Below are 19,646 nucleotides of genomic sequence, written 5' to 3' on the forward strand. Positions count from 1 at the left end.
TCCAGAGAGACACAACAACACAGGCCAGGAATGGAGACTGGAATTTTCCAGATCTCTGTGGGACTCAGTGCCATTCTCCACGTGTAATCCTCACTACATCAATCTAATTTCCCATCTTGCCTATTTCTCTGTCTCCTGCAGGTAATCAGGAAAAATAGACTTCCCAACTACTGGGTATCTCGTCCATCGCCACATTGAAGATGGTTGGTCAGACAGAGAGAGACAAAGGGCAGGGAGTTCTGGAGCCTTCAATAAATCCAGCAGTGAGGTAAGATCACTCACAATGCACAGAACAGAGAGAAATGAGAGGGCTCCAAACATCGGCTAACAAGACATCACTTAGATACAGTGCTGGAGGGGGAGCACAGTACAGGCACATCCCAGAACAATCACCACCCCTACTGTAAATTTTGTTGTACTGAGACAGCATCGGAATGTCACAGTTATCCGTCCAGGCTGTGATGTCTTAGTGAACATCAGTATAACAGAGGGGAAAGCAGGCTTCCCATGTGGGCGGCATGGTGGCACAGTGGTTAGCACTGCTGCCTCACAGCGCCTGAGACCCGGGTTCAATTCCCGCTTCAGGCAACTGACTGTGTGGAGTTTGCACGTTCTCCCCGTGTCTGCGTGGGTTTCCTCCGGGTGCTCCGGTTTCCTCCCACAGTCCAAAGATGTGCAGGTCAGGTGAAGTGGCCATGTTAAATTGCTCGTAGTGTTAGGTAAGGGGTAAATGTGGGGGTATGGGTGGTTTGCGCTTCGGCGGGTCAGTGTGGACTTGTTGGGCCGAAGGGCCTGTTTCCACACTGTAATGTAATCTAATCTAATGTGTGTGTGGGAATGCTGCCTGGAATCTTTCGTTTCTGTGTTCCTCCTCCAACACTGTACATATACCATGTCTCGTGGACCAGTGTCTTCAATAATTTTTAACTCCTATAACAGTTCGTGTCCCTGTAACCTCCTCTCTTTCCGATAGTCCCTCCACATATTTGAAATATACTGCATTCTAGACTACCATTTCCATCGCTGTAACTTACTTCAGTGCCTACAACATGCCTTATCTCAGTCGTCTCCTCCTCCAATAACTAGAGAAAGAACCATGCAGAACAGAAACGGTTCCTTCGATCCAACTAGTCCATGCTGACCACAGTTCCTGAACGAGTCGCATTTGCCTGCGTTTGGTCCCTATCCCATCAAACCTTCTCCTTTCCATGGACCTGCCGAAATGTCTTTTCCATGGTGTAATTGTACTTTTCTTTACCACTCACTTCCGCAGCAGCTCATTCAGTATGTGCACCATTCTCTGTGTGGAAATGTGCTCCTCTGGTCGCTTTTAAGTATTTCCTCTCCCACCTCATATTTTTGCCCTCTCATTATGTATTCCCCTACCCTGCTGTAGAGACCTTCACTGTTAAATCTACGTATACCTCTCATGTTTTTATAAACCTTTATAAGGTCACCCCTCAGCCACATACACTCATTGGAAATACGAAGGATAATGATACAAACATCTCTGCCACGGTCCCCACTGCGACTTTGCCACAATGTTCTGGGATACACTTGTTCAGAACCTAGAGCTTTCTCTTCCATTGTGTGCTAAGACCTCCAGCACCACCTCTTCTGTAATGGGGACTCTTTTCAAGACATCGCTATTTATTTCCTTTTGTTTCCTAATCTTTGTCCACGGTACGTTCTGACATGAAATATTGATTTCGGGTCGCGCCCATTTCCTGTGGTTCCAGGAATGGATGGTCTTATTGATCTTTGAGGGGCCCTATTGTCTCTCTAGTAGCCTTTTTGTGCTTGTATTCTGTAGAATCTCTTTGGATTCTCCTTAATCTTATCTGCCAAATCTATCTCATTCCACCCATGTTGCTTTCCAGCTTATCCAGCCTGTCTGTTTCTGTCAAACGCTCCAGTATCAGTAACATCTTTGTCAATCTTTGCTCCATTTACAGTTTCAGAATATGCTTACTAAAGCAGGAGGATCCGAATTCTACAACTGTAGTCCCAGCAATGTCTGAAACAGCCGTATCATGATGTATCAACTCATGTACTCAATGCTCTGACCCATGAGGGCCAGTGTGCCAAATGTTGCTTTCCCCATCCTGTCCACCTGTGACACCACTTCCAAGGAACAATGTAAATGCAGCCCTTGGTCTCTCTCTGTTAGACAACACTGTCTCGAGCTCTGCCATTAATTGTGTTAGTCGTCCCTGGTTTATCTTAACAAAATCCAATACCTGAATTCTGCTCCATCTTTCATTTCTTGACCCACTGGCTCAATTGGTTAAGAGCACCTTGATAACTGTATTCACTGCCCACTATAACACTTATTTTACTATCCACAAACTTACTAACAATAATTTATATATCTTGTTTATGTCAATAGTGCACATGCGTGACCCCAGCACCAATGCTTATGGCACACCACTGTTCAGAGGCCCCCAGTCTGCACAACAACCCTCTCCCATCATACTCTGTCTCCTACTGTCAAGCCCATTTTGTGTCCGTTTGTCTTGCTCTCCCTGATCCCATGTGATCTAACCTTACTAACCAGTGCACCACGCTAAACCCTGTCTAAGGCCTTTCTGAAGTCAGCATAGACAACGTCTACTGCTCTGCCTTCATCCATCTTCTTGGTCACCTCGTCAACAAACTCTATCAAATTTGAGAGACACGACTTTGTATGAACAAAGCTATGCTGACTCTCCCTAATCAAGCGTTGCCTTTCCACATGCATGCAAGTCCTGTCCTGCGGAATTGCTTCTAACAACATTTGCACCACTGACATCAAGCTAATTGGTGTTTATGTCCCTGGTTTTCCATCGCAGCCTTTCCTAAATGCTGGCACAACATTAGGCAACCTCCAGGCTCCCAGCTCACCACCCGTGGCTGTCAGTGATAGAAATATCATTGTAAGTTTCTTCCCTAACTTACCCCAATGTCCTGGGATATACTTGATTGGTTCCCAGGGAGTTGTCTAATTTTAATGTGTTTGAAAACTTTTAGCACCTCCTGTTCTCCAATGTGGACTCGTTTGAAAATATCACTGTTTATTTCCCTGCTTCCCCACTGTGTTTTCCACAGTAAGTTCTGACGTGAAGTGTTTGTTTTGGATCTCGCCCATTTCCTGTGGGTTCACACATAGATGACTTTAAGGGGTCACATTCTGTCCCGAGTTAATCTTCTATTGTTAATATACTTTTAGAATCTCTCTGGATTTTCCTGAACCTTCTCTGCCAAAGCTCTGTCAGTTCCCCTTTAGGCCCTCATGGTTTCCCTCTTCAGAGTGTTACTACACCCACAATGTTCTTCAAGTGATTGACTTAATCCAGCTGGCTATATAGGACATGTGCCCCCTTTTGTCTTGACCAGAACCTCAATATCCCAAGTCATCCAGTGTATCCCACTTGTGTCAGCATTGTTCTTCACACTAACAGGAATATGCTGGCCCTGAAATATTAATTTATCTCTCTTTTGAAAGAGTCCCACTTGCCCGACGTTCCTTTACTTGCAAATAGCCTCCACGAATCAATTTTTGGACAGTCTTGCCTACTACCTTCTGGACTGGGGCAAGGACAGTTTTGACCTTTAACTTGTGGACCAGGCCTGTCCTTTTCCATCGCTATTTTCAAACTAAAAGTATTGTGGTGACTTTGCAAAACTGCTGCCCCACCACAAACTCTTCAGCCCCTTTCTCTACCTTGTTTCTCGAAGGGAGGTCAGGTTTTATCCTTTTCTCCAGTTTTCTTGAACACACTGAACAAATCCCTCCCATCCGAACTGTGAACATAATGACAGTCCCCCAGTCTAGGTTTGGAAAGTTAAAATCCCCTACCGTTACAACCCTATCCTTCTTACAGGTATCTGAGATTTCCGACATATTTGCTGCTCAATTTCCCGCTGCGGGCTTGCAGTACAGTCGTATCAAACTAATTATTCATTCTTATTTCTCAGTTCCATAACAGCTTTACTGGGCGATCCCCAGGAATATCCTGTCTCAGTGCTGCAGTGATGTTTTCACTGATCAAAAACTCCACTCCCTCTCCTCCCTTGACTCCCCTTCTATCCTTCCTGTTGAATCTGTCCTCTGGAACAATGATCTGCGAGCCCAGTCCCTCCATCAGCTGTGTTTCTGTAATTCCTGTGATTATTGATCTTAACATGTTCTGGAACCTTACCAATTCGGTTATATTTACTTTAGCGCTGGAAACGGATGTGCATATACCGCAGGGCAGGAGTTATAGCTGGGGGAAAGGCTATTATGATGTGATTAAGCAAGATTTAGGATGCATAGGATGTGGAAGGACACTGTATAGCATGGCACAATTGAAATGTGAAGCTTATTCGAGGAACAGCCACTTGTCCTTGATAAGTATATGACTGTCAGGCAGGGATGAGGGTGTCGAGTGAAGGAACCAAGTTTACTTAAGAAGTTGAATCTCTTGTCAAGAGGAAGAAGAAGGCTTATGTTAGGATGAGATGTGATGTCTCAGTTAGGGTTCTTGAGAAGTACAGGTTAACTAGGAAAGACCTTGATCGAGAGCTGAGGAGATCCAGGAGTGGACATGAGAATCCATTGGCGGATAGTATCAAGCAAAACTCGGAAGGTTTATCAGGAACAAAAGAATGACTCGAGTAAGATTAGGTCCAATCAAGGATAGTAGTAGGAAGTGTGTGTGGAGTCAGAGGAGATAGTTTAAGCACGAAGTGGATATTTTTTATCAGCATTCGTGATGGAAAACGACAATGTTATCGATGAGAATATTGAGATACGGGCTACCAGACTAGATTGGAGTAGGGTTCACAACGAGGTGGTGTTAGCAATTATCGAACGTGTGAAAGTAGATAAGACCGCTGGCACAGATGGGATTTATCCGAGGATTCTCTGGGAAGCCAAGGAGGATATTGCAGAGTCTTTGGTTTTGGTCTTTATTTTGTCATTGTTTACAGGAACAGTGCCAGAAAGCTGGAGGATGGCAAATGTTGCTCCCTTGTTCAAGAAGGGGAGTTGAGACAACTCTAGCAATTATAGGCCAATGAGCCTTACTTCGGTTGTGCGCAAAATGTTGGACAGGGTTGTAAGAGATAGGATTTATAACGATTGAGAAAAGAATATGTTAATTAGGGATAGTCAACACGGTTTTGTGAAGGGTAAATCATGCCTCACAAAACTTACTGAGTTATTTGAGAAGGTGATGAAACAGGTGGGTGAGGGTAAAGCGGTTGATGTGATGAACATGGATTTCAGTAAGTCGTTTTATAAAGTTCCCTACGGTAGGCTATTGCACAAAATATGGAGGCATGGGATTGAGTGTGGTTTAGCGGTTCAGGTCAGAACTTGGCGAGCTGAAAGAAGACTAAGAGTTGTGGTTGAATGGAAGTGTTCATCCTGGAGTTCATTAACTCGTGTTGGACCACAAGGATCTCATTCGGGGCCACTGGTGTTTGTTATTTTTACAAGTGATTGGGATCAGGGTGTAGAAGAATGGTTTAGTGAATTTGCGAATGACATGAAGGTCGGTAGAGTTGTGGATAGTGCCAAAGGATGTTGTTGGTTACAGGAGGACATAGATAAGCTGCAGACCTCGGCTGAGAGGTGGCAAATGGAGTTTAATGTTGAAAACTGTGAGGTGATTCACTTTGGAAGGAGTAACAGGAATACAGAGGACTGGGCTAGTGGTAAGTGTCTTGGTAGTGTAAAGAGACAGAGAGATGTCTGTGTCCATGCACAGAAAGTTGCCATCCAGGTTGATAAAGGTATTAAGACGCCCTACGTTGTTTTGGCTTTTATGAATAGAGGAATTGTGTATCGGAGCCATGAGGTCATGCTGCAGCTGTGCAAATTTCTGGTACGGCTGGTATTGGAATATTGCACATACTCCGATTGCTACATTATAGGAAGAATGTGGATGCTTTGGAAAGGGTTCACAAGATATTAACTGGGATGTTTACTGGTATGGAGGGGAGGTCTTACGAAGGAAGGCTGAGGGACTTGTGGCTGTTGTCATTAGAGAGAAGAAGGTTGAGTGGAGTCTTAAGTGAAACATATGAGATGATCAGAGGTTTGGATAGGGTGGACGATGAGAGCCTTTTTCCTCAGATGGTGATGGCTTGCGTGAGGGGACATAGCTTTAAATTCGGGGCGTGATAGAAATAGGACAGATGTCAGAGTTAGTTTATTTACTCAGAGAGTAGTACGGTTGTGGAATGCCCTGCCTGCAACAGTGGTACACACGCCAATTTTAAGGACATTTAAATGGTCATTGGACAGACATATGGATTAAAATGGAATAGTGTCGGGTAGACTGGGCTTCAGATTATTTTGACAGTTTCACGCAACATCGAGGACCGAAGGGCCTGCATTGCACTACAGTGTTGAATGATCGATTCTCTATTTTCTATGTATGGAACGAACTGCCAGAGGAAATGTTAGAAACAAGTACAACGAAAACATGGGGGAGACACTTGAGCAGGTACATGGAGTGGAGAAGGTTTGAAGAGATATGGGCCAAACGCAGGAAAATACGTTTAGGAAACCTGGTGGATTGCAGAGTCTGTTTCTGTGCTACATGTCTCCAGTTACTGGACGAGAAGGATACCGAGATAAGACATGCAATGGAAACAATCACAATTTCCAGAGATAGGGATGATAGTCTGGGTTTGAGTACGTTTCAAATAGGTGGAGAAATAAGCGAGAGACGAGAAGGTTACAATGATGGTAACTGTTATAGGAGTTAGCATGGTCGACAAAATGTGCCACAGATACAGTTTCAGAGAGGGAACACAGAACACAAGGATCCCAGGAAGCATTGCCGCCGTCTCTTGGTAGCGCTGCTTTTACATGTGTTGTACTCGACAGTACAGTTCTGGATTGATGACTGTGAACTCCTTATGCCGTCTTATTACAACATACATTAAATTAGGGATGGTGATTAAGCTTGGATTGTGTCCGTACTGTGCTCCACCTCCAGAAATGTATCTATGCCACACTTTGTTAGTCGATGATTGGAGCCCTCCTATTGATCCCTGTTCTGTTCACAGTGTGTGATCCTACCTAGCTGCAGGATTTATTGAAAGCTCCAGGGCTCCATTAACGTTTCTCCCCCTGGATAACAAACCATCTTCAATGACGTGATGGACGAGACACTCAGCAACTGGGAGGTCTATGGAGACAGGAACTTCCTGAATACATACAGGAGACAAGGAGATAGGCAGAATGGGGAATTAGACTGATGAAGTAAGGCTGACATATAGAGAATGGCACTGAGTACCACAGGGACCCTGATAGACAGAGGTAAATTGAGAAACAGATTTGTTAAGAGTTATCAGTTATCTGTAAGAATAATAGGATGGTTATGGTAGGGGATTTCCAAACATAGACTGGGACTGCCATAGTGTTAAGGGTTTAAATGGAGTGGAATTTCTTAAGTATATATTATGAAAATTTTCTGATTAACTATGTGTGTGCACGTATGGGGCCAGCAATCATAATATTATTAGTTATAATACGGTAAACGGAAAACGGTAGGCCAGATCTAAAAGTTGAAGTTCTAAACTGGAGGAAGGCTAATTATGATGATATTGGGCACACACTTTCAAAAGCTGCTTGGGGCAGATATTCACAGGTGAAAGGATGGCTGGAAAATGAGAAGCCTTCAGAAATGAGATAACGAGATAACGAGAGTGCAGAGACAGCATTTTCCTGTCAGATTGGGAGGAAAGATTGGTAGCTGAAGGGAATGCTGGATGAGAAAAGAAATCGTGGATTTGGTGAACAAAGCGAAGGTAGCATATGTCAGGTATAGACAAGATAGATCGAATGAACCCTTGGAAGAGAACAAAGGCGATAGGAGTACACTTAAGAATGAAATCAGGAGGGCAAAACGGGGGCATGAGAGAGATTTGGCAAACAGAGTTAAGGAGAATCCAAATGCAAAACATGAAATATATGCAGTATGAAGCAGAGGGGGCACAGTCTCGGACGAGAAACAGAGTTCAGGTTTCAAATCAAATCAAAAATGTGTTCATTTTATTTTGCTGGATGTCTATCAAGACGTTTCACACGTCTTCTAGGGGAATGAATTCGCTTGCTCAATTTTCATGGATCAAAATTGGAGTTATCATATCACCCTCTCACCCTGTTAGCAAAGTGTGCAGCAATATCATAGAGCCATGAGATATGGACAGCACGGACAACACAGACTTCAGTCCAACTTGTCCATGTCCAACAGATCTCCGAAACCGATCCTGCCGCGATTGCAAGCACTTGACCCATTTCTCTCTAAACCCTTGCTATTCAAATACACGTCCAGATTCCTTAGAAGTATTGGAATTGTACCAGCCGCTAACAACTCATCTGGCAACTTATTCCAAACCAGCACCACACTCCGCGTGAAGCCGTTGCCCCTCACTGACTTTCGAATTTTCACTCTCCCACACCAGATCTATACCCTCTAGTTCTGCACTTCCACACCTGAGCGAAAGGAACTTGTGTATTTGCCCTATTCATGTCCCTCATGATTGAACATCCTCTATAAGATCAGCTCCCAGCCTCTGACGCGCCCGGAAAATAGTGACAGGCTATTCAGCCTATAAATGTTTCCATCTTTTCCACTTTCAAATGTAGGATGTAGCGCTGTCTGAAGCAATCATCTTAGCAAATGATCTGTCGCTGACAAACGCTGCAGGAAGGTGTGATAACTTGCTGAATGTGCTGTCAGGCGAAGATTGCATAAGCAACATGAGCCATTGAACAAAACGCGTAACTGAGTTCTGAGCAGTTGCTGACACCAAAGCAACTGTGTCATTCGGGAGCGAAAAGAATCCCACTGTTAGATTACAATTCAAATGCATTTGGCATAAGGGTCGTAGCAGTTGCTCAGCAGCATATCACCAAAGGTCTGTGAGGACCAAGGAGCACAGTGTGCGATCGTTGAAGGTACGGTTCTCCAGACGATATTTGTCAACACGACAAGCTGCAGCTGGGCTGGTGGCATTGCGATTGAAATTGCATGCGTCTGGACTTTGCGGACAATGCTGGATATAGAGTATGTGCGTTTGGAAAGGTAATGTGGAAGCATTGGAAAGGTTGTGGAGGGGATTTACCAGTATGTTGCCTGAGAGATTTGGGGCTGTTCTCATTGGAAAGAAGAAGGCTAAGGGGGATTTGATACAGACGTAAAAGAGGATCAGAGGGTTAGATAGGGTAGACAGTGAAAGCATTTTTCCTGGGATGATGACGTCAGTTTGTATGAGGGGACATAACTACAAATTGAAGGCTGATAGATTTAAGATCATGTCAGATGCAGGTTCATTAAATAGAGAGTGGTAAGCGCATGGAATGCCCTACCTGCCAATGTAGTTAACTCAGCCACATTGGAGAGATTGAAACAATCCTTGGATAAGCACATGGATGATGATGGAATAGTTAGGGAGATGAGCTGAGAATAGTTCACAGGTCGGCGCAACATCGAGGGCCGAAAGGCCTGTTCTGCATTGTATTGTTCTATGTTCTATGTTCTGCAATAGGGCCCCTCAAATATCAACAAGGCCGCCATTGTGTGGCGTTGCTGGCGATGGAGGAAATGATAAACGAGTGTTTTGCATCAGTGTTTATTGTGGAAAAGGACATGGAAGATATAGAATGGGGGGAATTGATGGGGACACCTTGAAAAATGTCCATATGACAGAGGAGGAAGTGCTGGATGTCTTCAAACATATAAAAGTGGATAAACCTCCAGGTCCTGATCAGGTGTACCCTAGAACTCTGTGGGAAGCTACGGAAGTGATTGCTGGGCCCCTTGCTGAGATATTTATATCATCGATAGTCATAGGTGAGATGCTGGAAGACTGAAGGTTGGCAAACGTCGTGTCACTGTTTTAGTATGGTGTTAAGTACAAACCAGGGAACTATAGACCAGCGGGCCTGACGTCTAAGACAAGAGTAAAGGAGAACAGTTCTGAAAAATATTTTCACACTTAGAATAAACTATCTTGATGCAGCATTGGTTGAAATAGTTTCTAATCTAAGGATAGAACTCATGGTGTTTGCGTGGACAGTGTTATTGCTGTAAAATTCCAGATTTTGTGTTTTTCTTATTTCATTATGATGTACTGAGCAATAACATCCTTGACAATTGGCATTAAGTTTATTATTGTAATTAAATTGTTCATTGACAGAAAATTGGAAAACAGCAAAAAAAAGCTGCGAAATAGAGTCATGGTGTAACTTCGATCTCCCCAAGGAGCTTCCACACAGTAATAAGGCAGCATTTCGGGGAATGCATCAGCTCAGAGTTTCAAACAAGGAGCTTGCCAGTTGCCTGAAGGGACTGATCATCTCGCATGGAAGAAATGTTTCAACCAATTGATCACCTGGTCTTCTACACCACCCTTGCCTTTGCTGGCATTCCTGGTCAGGCTTCATGACAATTGAATTTGTTTAAATCTGCTGATAATATGCTCTTAACCTTTTGCTGTTTAAGAATAATGTCTCCAGTTCACTACTGGTTAGCCTTATCCAGACACCAGAACAGTGATAGCAATTCACTGAGCAGCATTCTTGGTACAATTCTCCACTGACAGAGATGCCCAACTTCACTGCTGCTGCAGCATTTTCAGATGTCAGTGTTGTATCAACTGTTCCACTTTCACATGATTTGAAGTTATGTGGAGCGATCAGGCAGGTTAGTTCTGAAGAAGGGTCACTGGACTGGAAACATTAACTCAGCTTTCTCTCATATAGATGTTGTCAGTCCCACTGAGAAATTTCTGCTTTTGTTGTACAAATGAAGCCTGATTTCGCTCGAATTTTGAAGTTTAAGGGATGATCTGAGCGAAATCCTTCAAAATATTAATGGCAAAAAAGAGGAAAGATTAGCTATTTCCATTTCTGGTAGATTCTAGAATGAAGGAGCACAATATGAGTATTGGGGAGAGAAAGTTAATGAGAGATGCTAGGAAGCACTTCTCCACACAAACGATGGGAAAGGTTTGGAACTCTCTTCAGCAAACAGCAGTGGATGCTTCATCAGTTTTGAACTTTAAATCGGATGTCATTTTTTTTCTGTAAGTAAAGGAATCGAAGGATACATGCCGCACTGTAGTTTGCAAAGCTTTATCTAACTAACATATCTTCGGGAAAATCTTTCTTCCTCACTGTCTTTGATCAAGTAATTCCAGTCTTGGGAGATATCCCTCCTTCTGCCTGCATGTTGAGACACTTGTCATGTACATATGTGTAGATTTACAGTGTAAATATATCAGCAGTCCTAACACGCACAAATTGCCCTTAACCAGCCCGTGCATGCTGAGGAATGTTGTCCTGTGTGTCTTGATTGAAATCTTGTGCAGTTTTTGATAATCATTTTTTCCTGATCCTGATGTGACTCTGACCAGAATTTCATTCAGTGCGAAGAGTGGAAAATAAACCAATCAAAGGAGGCTTGAGATTGCTTTATTGACAGTCCAATCACGAGCCCTATGAGTGAGTTGGGGTTCTCCTCTTGTCAGAGTTGGAGCTGATAACTTAAAGTGTCTACTCCAATCATTCAAATAGTTACCTGGAATTCCTTTTGCTCTCCTAGCATGCGCTCAACTTCTGTCAAAACTCCATAATCTCTGAAACGACTGGGCTGGAGGAGCATCTGAGGTGGCTCCAAAAGGCTTAGATTTCAAACCCAGTCAACACCAACCACTTCCACTCACACAGTTGCACTGGGTTTCGGTGGTAAAATCTTACTGCTTTTCGTTGGAACAGGAGAAGTAGTTTCTAATCAATCATTCATTGCTTCCTTTCCCATTTGTCTTCCACAGTTAATTTGCTGGTGATTGTTATCCTTTCCCTAGGAAATTGCGGAGTTTCTCGTTCCACTACTCGTTACCTAGTGATTATGGCAGTTGCCGATCTGATGGTCATTATCTCTGGTGTTATACTGAGGAGATTTACCTATTATTATTACCCACTCTGTTTTTTGGCCATCCCTTCTGTGTGTAGTGTTGCTCGGGTCTTAACGTTTGCTGCTACCAATTGTTCTGTCTGGTTCACCGTCACTTTCTCCTTTGACAGATTTGTAACAATTTGTTGTCAGTAGCTGAGAACAAAATATTGCACTGAGAAAACTGCAACTGTGGTTCTAACAAGAACATGCACCCTGTTCTTTTTGACAAATATCCCCATCTATCTTACAATTGAGCCTCGTTGGATTATCAATAATGTGCCATTCTCCTGTAAAAGAAAGTCAAGCTACTATACTGAGACTTGGTGGGTGGCATTCGATTGACTTGACACGGTTTTTACCGCTTTACTACCATTCGTTTCAATTCTGTTGCTCAATGCTCTGACAGTCAGACACATTTTAATAACCAGTCAAGTTCGGAATGGGTTAATGTGTCAGATCAAAGGAGAGAAACGCAGATACCCAGAAATGGAGAGCAGAAAGAAATCTATGATTTCGCTCTTCGCCATATCTGGGAGCTTCATCCTCCTGTGGTTAATCACTGTTATAGATTTCTTATATTATATCATTCAAGGAATCCATCCAGATGATTACTCGCCTTTTCTATTTCACTTGAGGAAAGTTGGTTTCATGTTGTGGAATCTAACTTGCTGCACGAACACATTTATTTATGTCATAACATTGTCTAGGTTCAGAGCAAAGATCAGTAACACAGTAAACTACCTGGTTACGTGAATTCCTTGTGTTATGAAAAAATAAAACTCATCAAGTAAACGCACAGGAGGGTCATTTTGTTTCCAACGGATAAATGAGTTTTAAAAGTTCACTCATGGGATATGGGCATCGATGGCTGGGTTAGTTTTTATTACCCTTCCCTAGCTCCCCCGTGGGAAGTTGTTTGTGAGCTGCCTTCTTGAACTGCTGCTGTGCATGTGCTATATGTCAACCCACATAATTACAAGGGAGGGTAGTCAGGGAATTCAACCCAATTTTACGAAACAAACCGTTCTATATTTGCAAATCAGGAATGTGAGAAACTTGGATGGGAACTTGCTGGGGTGGTGTTCCCATGTATCTATTGGCCTTGTACTTCTGGATGGAAGTGGTCAGTTGCTGTCTGAGGATTTGTGATGAACCTCTACCGTGCACCTTATAGATAGTACGCACCGCTCCTCCTGAGCATTGATTGTGGAGGCATTTGATGCTTGTGGATGTGGTGAGAAAGAAGCGGCTTACTTTGTCCTGCAAGGTATCGAGCGTCTTGAATGTTTGTTGGAGCGAGACCCATCCAGGCAAGTGGGAAGTATTCCATCACACTCCTGACAGAGTGTCTATATACCAATGCAGGCAAAGTGATGAGCTGAGAACATGCGGATTCCCTATTGTAGCACAACGCAAATGAATTGGCCAGGAAAATAGAATTTCTTTCTGGGTAATTCTTTCAGCTTAGAACCGTCTGTCACCTTCCATCAAAATTACATTATTCAGTGGGCTCCAATGAAACGAAACAGAATGGTTAAACAGAAAATGTTTCACTGTTAAATACATGACCTTACTGTTCATTAACAGTTCAGCAAACTCACACAGAGCAACATATGAACTGTTTCGACGCGTGAAGTTGCTGCATGCTATCGCAAATCGTTACCAGAACCCAACCACCAAAGGAATGATAACAAATGCCTTAGCTCCCTATTTTTCAACGTCAAGCTGGTCAGTTCCAATGGGCTACTACTCCAATGTGGTCGAATCAGAAATTGTCTGTCCCCGGGAGCAGAGTCGAAACAGTGCAACAAATTTCCCTCTCTGCTGGCCTTCCAACGCCATTGCATGGAGTTGGTGGCATGAAAACACTGAAGGATTCGGTCAAAGAGGAATGATTTGGAGGTGCCAGTGTTAGACTAGGGTGGACAAAGTTAAAAATCACGCAACGCCCTATCATAGTCCAACAAGTTTATTTAGAAGCCCTAGCTTACAAGGCGCTGCCTCCTCATCAGGTGGCTGTGGAACATGATCGTACAACACAGAATGTACACCAAAATTGTTACAGGACAATGACAACTTTAGTTGTTTAAACAAGAAATCACACAACACCAGGTTATACTTCTTAAACAAATTTACATTACGCCTATCATCTTTTGAAATGGGATATGATGGTTTAGGTTCTTTAATATGTAAATATCAGAATTGCATTCTCAAGGTGGCGTCAGCTTATCTAATAATAGAACGTATGACATAGAACATAGAAAAGTACAGCACAGAACAGGCCTTTCGGCCCACGATGTTCTGCTGAGGCTTATTCCTAATCTAAAATAAAATAACCTAACAAACGCTCTTCTCAATTTACCGCTGTCTATGTGCGTGTCCAGCAGTCACTTAAATGTGCCTAATGACTCTGCTTCCACCACAGCCGCTCGCAATGCAGTCCATGTGCTCACAACCCTCTGTGTAAAGAACCTATCTCTGAAGTCTCCTCTGTATCTTCCTCCTAACACCTGAAAACTATGACTCCTCGTGCACTCAATCATGCCCTGGGGAAAAGTGTCTGACCATCATCTCTGTGTTTGCTTCTCCAGAGAGAAATGTCCGAGCTTTATCAACCTCTCTTCATAAGACAAGCCTTCCAGTCCAGACAGTATCCTGGTAAACCTTCTTTTCACCCTCCCCAAAGCCTCCGTATCTTTCCTATAATAGGGCGACCAGAACTGGACACAGTATTCCAACTGTGGTCTCACCAGGGCTTTGCAGAGTTGCATCAAAACCTCGTGGCTTTGAAACTCAATACCCCGTTAACGAAAGCCAAAACAGCATATCCTTTCTGAACAACCCTATCCACTTGGGTAGCAAATTTGAGGGTTCTCTGAATTTGAACACCAAGACCCCGCTGTTCCTAAACACTGCCAAGAATCCTGTTTTTAATCCTATATTCTGCACTCAAGTTCGACCTTTCAAAATGCATCACTTCGCATTTATCCAGGTTGAACTCCATCTGCCATTTCACAGCCCAACTCTGCATCCTGTCAATGTCACGCTGCAGCCTACAATAACCCACGATATTATCAACGGCACCTCCAACCTTTGTATCATCGGAAAATTTAATTTTCCACCCCTCAACCTCCTCATCCAAGTCATTTATAAAAAGTACAAAGCGCAGAGGCCCAAAAACACAGCTCTGCGGGACACCATTCGCCACTGACCTCCAGGCAGAATACTTTGCATCGACAACTACTCTCTGCCTTCTGCCAGCCAAGTAATTCTGAATCCAGGGAGCGAAGCCTCCCTGTATCCCATACTTGCTGTCTTGAGGAATGAGCTGATCATTGGGAACCTTAACAAATGCCTTGCTGAAGTCCATGTAGACTACATCCACTGCTCGACCTTCGTCAACCGGTCTCGTCACCTCCTCAAATAACTCAACGAGCTTTGTGAGGCATGACCTGCTCCTCACAAAGCTATGCTAACTGCCTTTAATCACGCTATCCGTTTCCAAATAATCATAAATCCTATCCCTCAAAATTATCTCTAAAGTCTTGCTGACCACAGACATAAGACTGACTGCTCTGCAATTGCCAGAGATTTGCCCATTACCCATCTTGAGAAGAGCAACAACAAGCGCATCCCTCCAATCCTCTGGTATGACTTCCGTGGATAGTGAGGAAGAAAAGGTCTTCGTCAGCAGGTTAGCAACCTCCTGTTTCTCTTCCCAGATCAACCTAGGAGAAATCTGGTCTGTCCCTGGAGGCTTATTAATCTCAATGTTTGCCAAGATTTCCAGCACATCAACTTCTTCAATCTTTATCTGTTCAAGCCTATTTCCCAGCGCCTCAAAGTTCTCATTAAGTCCCCTTTCCTTCGTGAAAACTGAAACAAAAAAACTCATGTAGGGCTTCCCCTATCTGATCAGACACCAAGCACACAAGTTCGCCATGCTCTCCCTGACCGGCCCCAGCTTCTCCTTGATGCTTCTTGTGTTCCTGACGGAAGAGCCTTTTCCATGTCTACTCACCCCAGCTCTCCTCATTCCATTTCTGAGCTCTTTTCTGCAGCTTGTAATCCTCTGAAGCTGTGCTAGATCCTTGCTTCCTCCACCTTATGGAAGGTGCCTTCTTTCTTTTGATGAGAATCACCTCTGTTCTCGTCATTCAACACTCCTTAATCTTACTCCTTCTTGCCTGTTTCAGAGGAATAAATCTATGCATCACTCGCACCAACCGCACCTTAAACTTTCTCCACATATCTGTTGTGCCCTTTCTGTCGAACAATTGCACACAATCTGTGTTTTTCAACTCCTGTCTGATAGCGTCATAATTTACTTTTCCCCAATTAAATATATTTCCATGGTAACAGCTCCTTTCCCCTTCCGTGGCTATGGTAAATCTGAGGCAGTTGTGATCACTGTCACCAAAGTCTTCTCCATTGCTCATTGCCGTGCACCAAATCCAAAATAGCCTCTCCCCTTGTCGGCCTGTCAATATACTGAGGAAGGAAACCCTCCGGAACACAGACAAAAAACGGCTCCATTCAAACCATCTGAATGAAGGAGAGTCCAGTCAATATTGGGAAAGTTGAAGTCGCCTATAACAACAACCCTGCTCCATCTGTATTTTTCCAACATCTGCCGGCCTTTGAGTTCTTTGATCTCCCTCTGCAATTTGGGGGTCTACAAAAAAAAAACAATTCGGTAGATGCTCATTTGCTTTTCGTAACTTCCACCCATACAGACTCAGTCGACAATCCTTCCTCGACAATCTTCATTTCAGCAGCTGTGATGCATTCACTGATTAGCAATGCTACACCCTCTCCACTTTTTCCACTCTCCGTGTTCTTTTTAAAAGTTCTAAATCCTGGAACATGTAGCAATCATTCCTGCCTCTGTGCAACACATGTCTCCGTTATGGCCTCAACATCATAGTCCCAAGTACTGATCCAATCGACAAGTTGATCAATCTTATTTCTGACACTCTGCGTTAAAGCAGACACACTTTAACCGATCCCTTTGTTTCATTGCATGAAAAACCTTCCCGATAGATTCACTACACACTGTCACTGCCTCATCTACAATACCTCCCTCTCAGATATGTAACTCTGGTTCCCAGTCCCCTCCTGAACCACTAGAGCAAATCGCCTACACAGGAGATGCGTGCCCCTCCAGTTCAGCTGCAACTCGTCTTTCAGATACATGTCGCACCTTGATGAGAAGGCAACCCAATGGTCTAAATACTTGAAGATCTCTCTGCTCAGCGACACTACCAAGAATCTTACCATTACTGCAGTACTTTTTATTCCGAGTACTCAATCCAAACTAAATCACTTCACACGTTTCCCCATTAAATTCCATTTGCCACCATTCAGCCCATCTCTGCAGGTTATCTAGGTCCCTCTGTAACCCATAACATTCTTCTGTACTATCTACAACTCGACTAAGTTTAAATCTGCAAAATTTAGTATCCTAGCCATTTAGACTCGACTCAAGTCGTTCACAAACACCAATGAACCCAAACCAGATACTTGAGATACACCACGAATAACTGAATTCCGGGGAGAACATTTCGCATCAACCACCACTTTCTATCTTCTTTCAGCTAGCCGATGTCTGACCCAAACGGCTAAATCACACTCAATCCAATGCCAATAAATTTTGTGCAATAGCCTACCGTGTGGAACTTTACCAAAACCTTCCTGAAATCCATATACACACATCAACCGCTTTACCCTCATCCACCGGTTGGTCACCTTCTCAATACACTCATAAAGTATGTGAGGCACGGCCGATATTTCACAAAATCGTGTTGACTGTCCTGAGTCAACTTACTCCTTTCAAGATGATTATAAATCCTGTCTGTTAAAAACCTTTTCTAATACTTTACCATAACAGAAGTGAGGCTTAGTGGTCTATCAAAACCAGCATTTTCTCTACTCCCCTCCTGGTACAAGGGGACAACATTTGTTATCCTTCAGTCTTCTGGCACTGTTCCTGCAGACAATGACGACATAAATTTCACCACCAAAAGCTCTGTGGTCTCCTCTCTTTGTTCTCAGAGGATCCGAGGGCAAATCCCAAATGGGCTCAGTGGGCTTATTTATTTTCACACTTTCCAGAATTGCTAACATCTCCTCCTTGTGAACCTCAATCCCATCCAGTCTAGTAGCCTGTATCTCAGTATTCTCCTCGACAAAATTTTTCTTTTCCAATGTGAATGCTGATGAAAACTATTCATTTAGCGATTTCACTGTCTCCTCTGACTTGGCACATAATTTCCCACGACTACGCTTGATTGGCTCTAAACTTACTCTGGTCATTCTTTTATTCCTGATATACGCCGAGAAAGATTGAGGGTTTTTTCTCGATCCTACCTGCTAACAACTTCTCAAGTTCCCCACTCCCCCTCACCCCCGATTCTTCATAGCTCTCTCTTTCGATCTTTTCTGGCAAACATGTAACTCTCAAGCGCAGTAACCCAGCCTCCCCGTCTCAGCCTTACATAAGCCTTCTTCTTCCTCTTTCAGGAGATTCAACTTCTTTCATGAACCACTGCTCCCTCGCTCGGCCACTTCCTCCCTGCTTGACAGGTACATAGTTATTCAGGACATGCAGTAGCTGTTCCTTGAATCAGCCCCAAATTTCAATTGTGCCATTCTCTAAAGTTTCCTTACCCATTCTATCATCCTAAATCTTGCCTAATCCTGTCATGATTGGCTTTACCCCAGTAATAACTTTTGCTCTGCTGTATATAGCTATCCCTTTCCATCACAAATATAAACAGAACCAAATTGTGGTCACTATCAACAAAGTGCTCACCTGCCGTAACATCTAAGACTTGGTCAGGTTTAATATCCAGTACCAAATTCAACGTGGCGTCGCACCTTCTTGGCCTGTTTACACACGGTGTCAGCAAATACACCTGCATGCATTGAACAAAAATTGACCGATTTAATGTTTCGAACTATTGGATTTCCAGTCAATATTTGGAATGTTAAAGTCTCCCATGACAACTACCCTGTTACTCTCGTCCCTGTCCAGAATTATTTTTGCTATCCTCCCCTCTACATCTCTGGAACTATTCGGAGGTCCATAGAAAACCTCCAACAGGGTGAATGCTTCTTTCTTGTTTCTAACCTTAGCCAATACTACCTCAGCAGCTGATTCCTCAACAATTCTCTGTACTACCATAATGCCGTTCTTGACTAACAATGCCACCCCCCCCCCCCCCCCACCTTCTTTTACCATCTTCTTCGTTTTTACAAAACAACGAAACTCTGGAACCTGTTACAGCCATTCCTGTCCCTTTTCTATCCATATCTCTGCAATGGCCACAACATCAAAGTCCCAGTTGAATACCTATACTGCCTGTTTACCCACCTTATCCAGGATGCCCCTGGCGCTGGCATAGACACACTTTAAACCACTTTCCTTCTTGCCGGTGCACACTTGCAACCTTCAAACCATATTTCTCACATCACTTAAACCATATTTCTCACATCATTTAAAATGAATAGGGAGGGAGGAAAGAGAAGGGGATGTAGCACTACTAATCAGAGAGGGTATCACAGCTACAGAAGCTTCCATTGTCGAGGAAGATCTGCCTACCGAGTCAGTATGGGTGGAAATTAGGAACAGCAAGGGAGCAGTCCCCTCGTTAGGAGTTCACTACAGCCCCGCCAATAGCAGCAGGGAGATGGAAGAAAACA

Source organism: Chiloscyllium plagiosum, unplaced genomic scaffold, assembly GCF_037043375.1.
Source record: "Chiloscyllium plagiosum isolate Xiang-an unplaced genomic scaffold, Cpla_swu_hap1 HiC_scaffold_29, whole genome shotgun sequence".
Classification (NCBI taxonomy): domain Eukaryota; kingdom Metazoa; phylum Chordata; class Chondrichthyes; order Orectolobiformes; family Hemiscylliidae; genus Chiloscyllium; species Chiloscyllium plagiosum.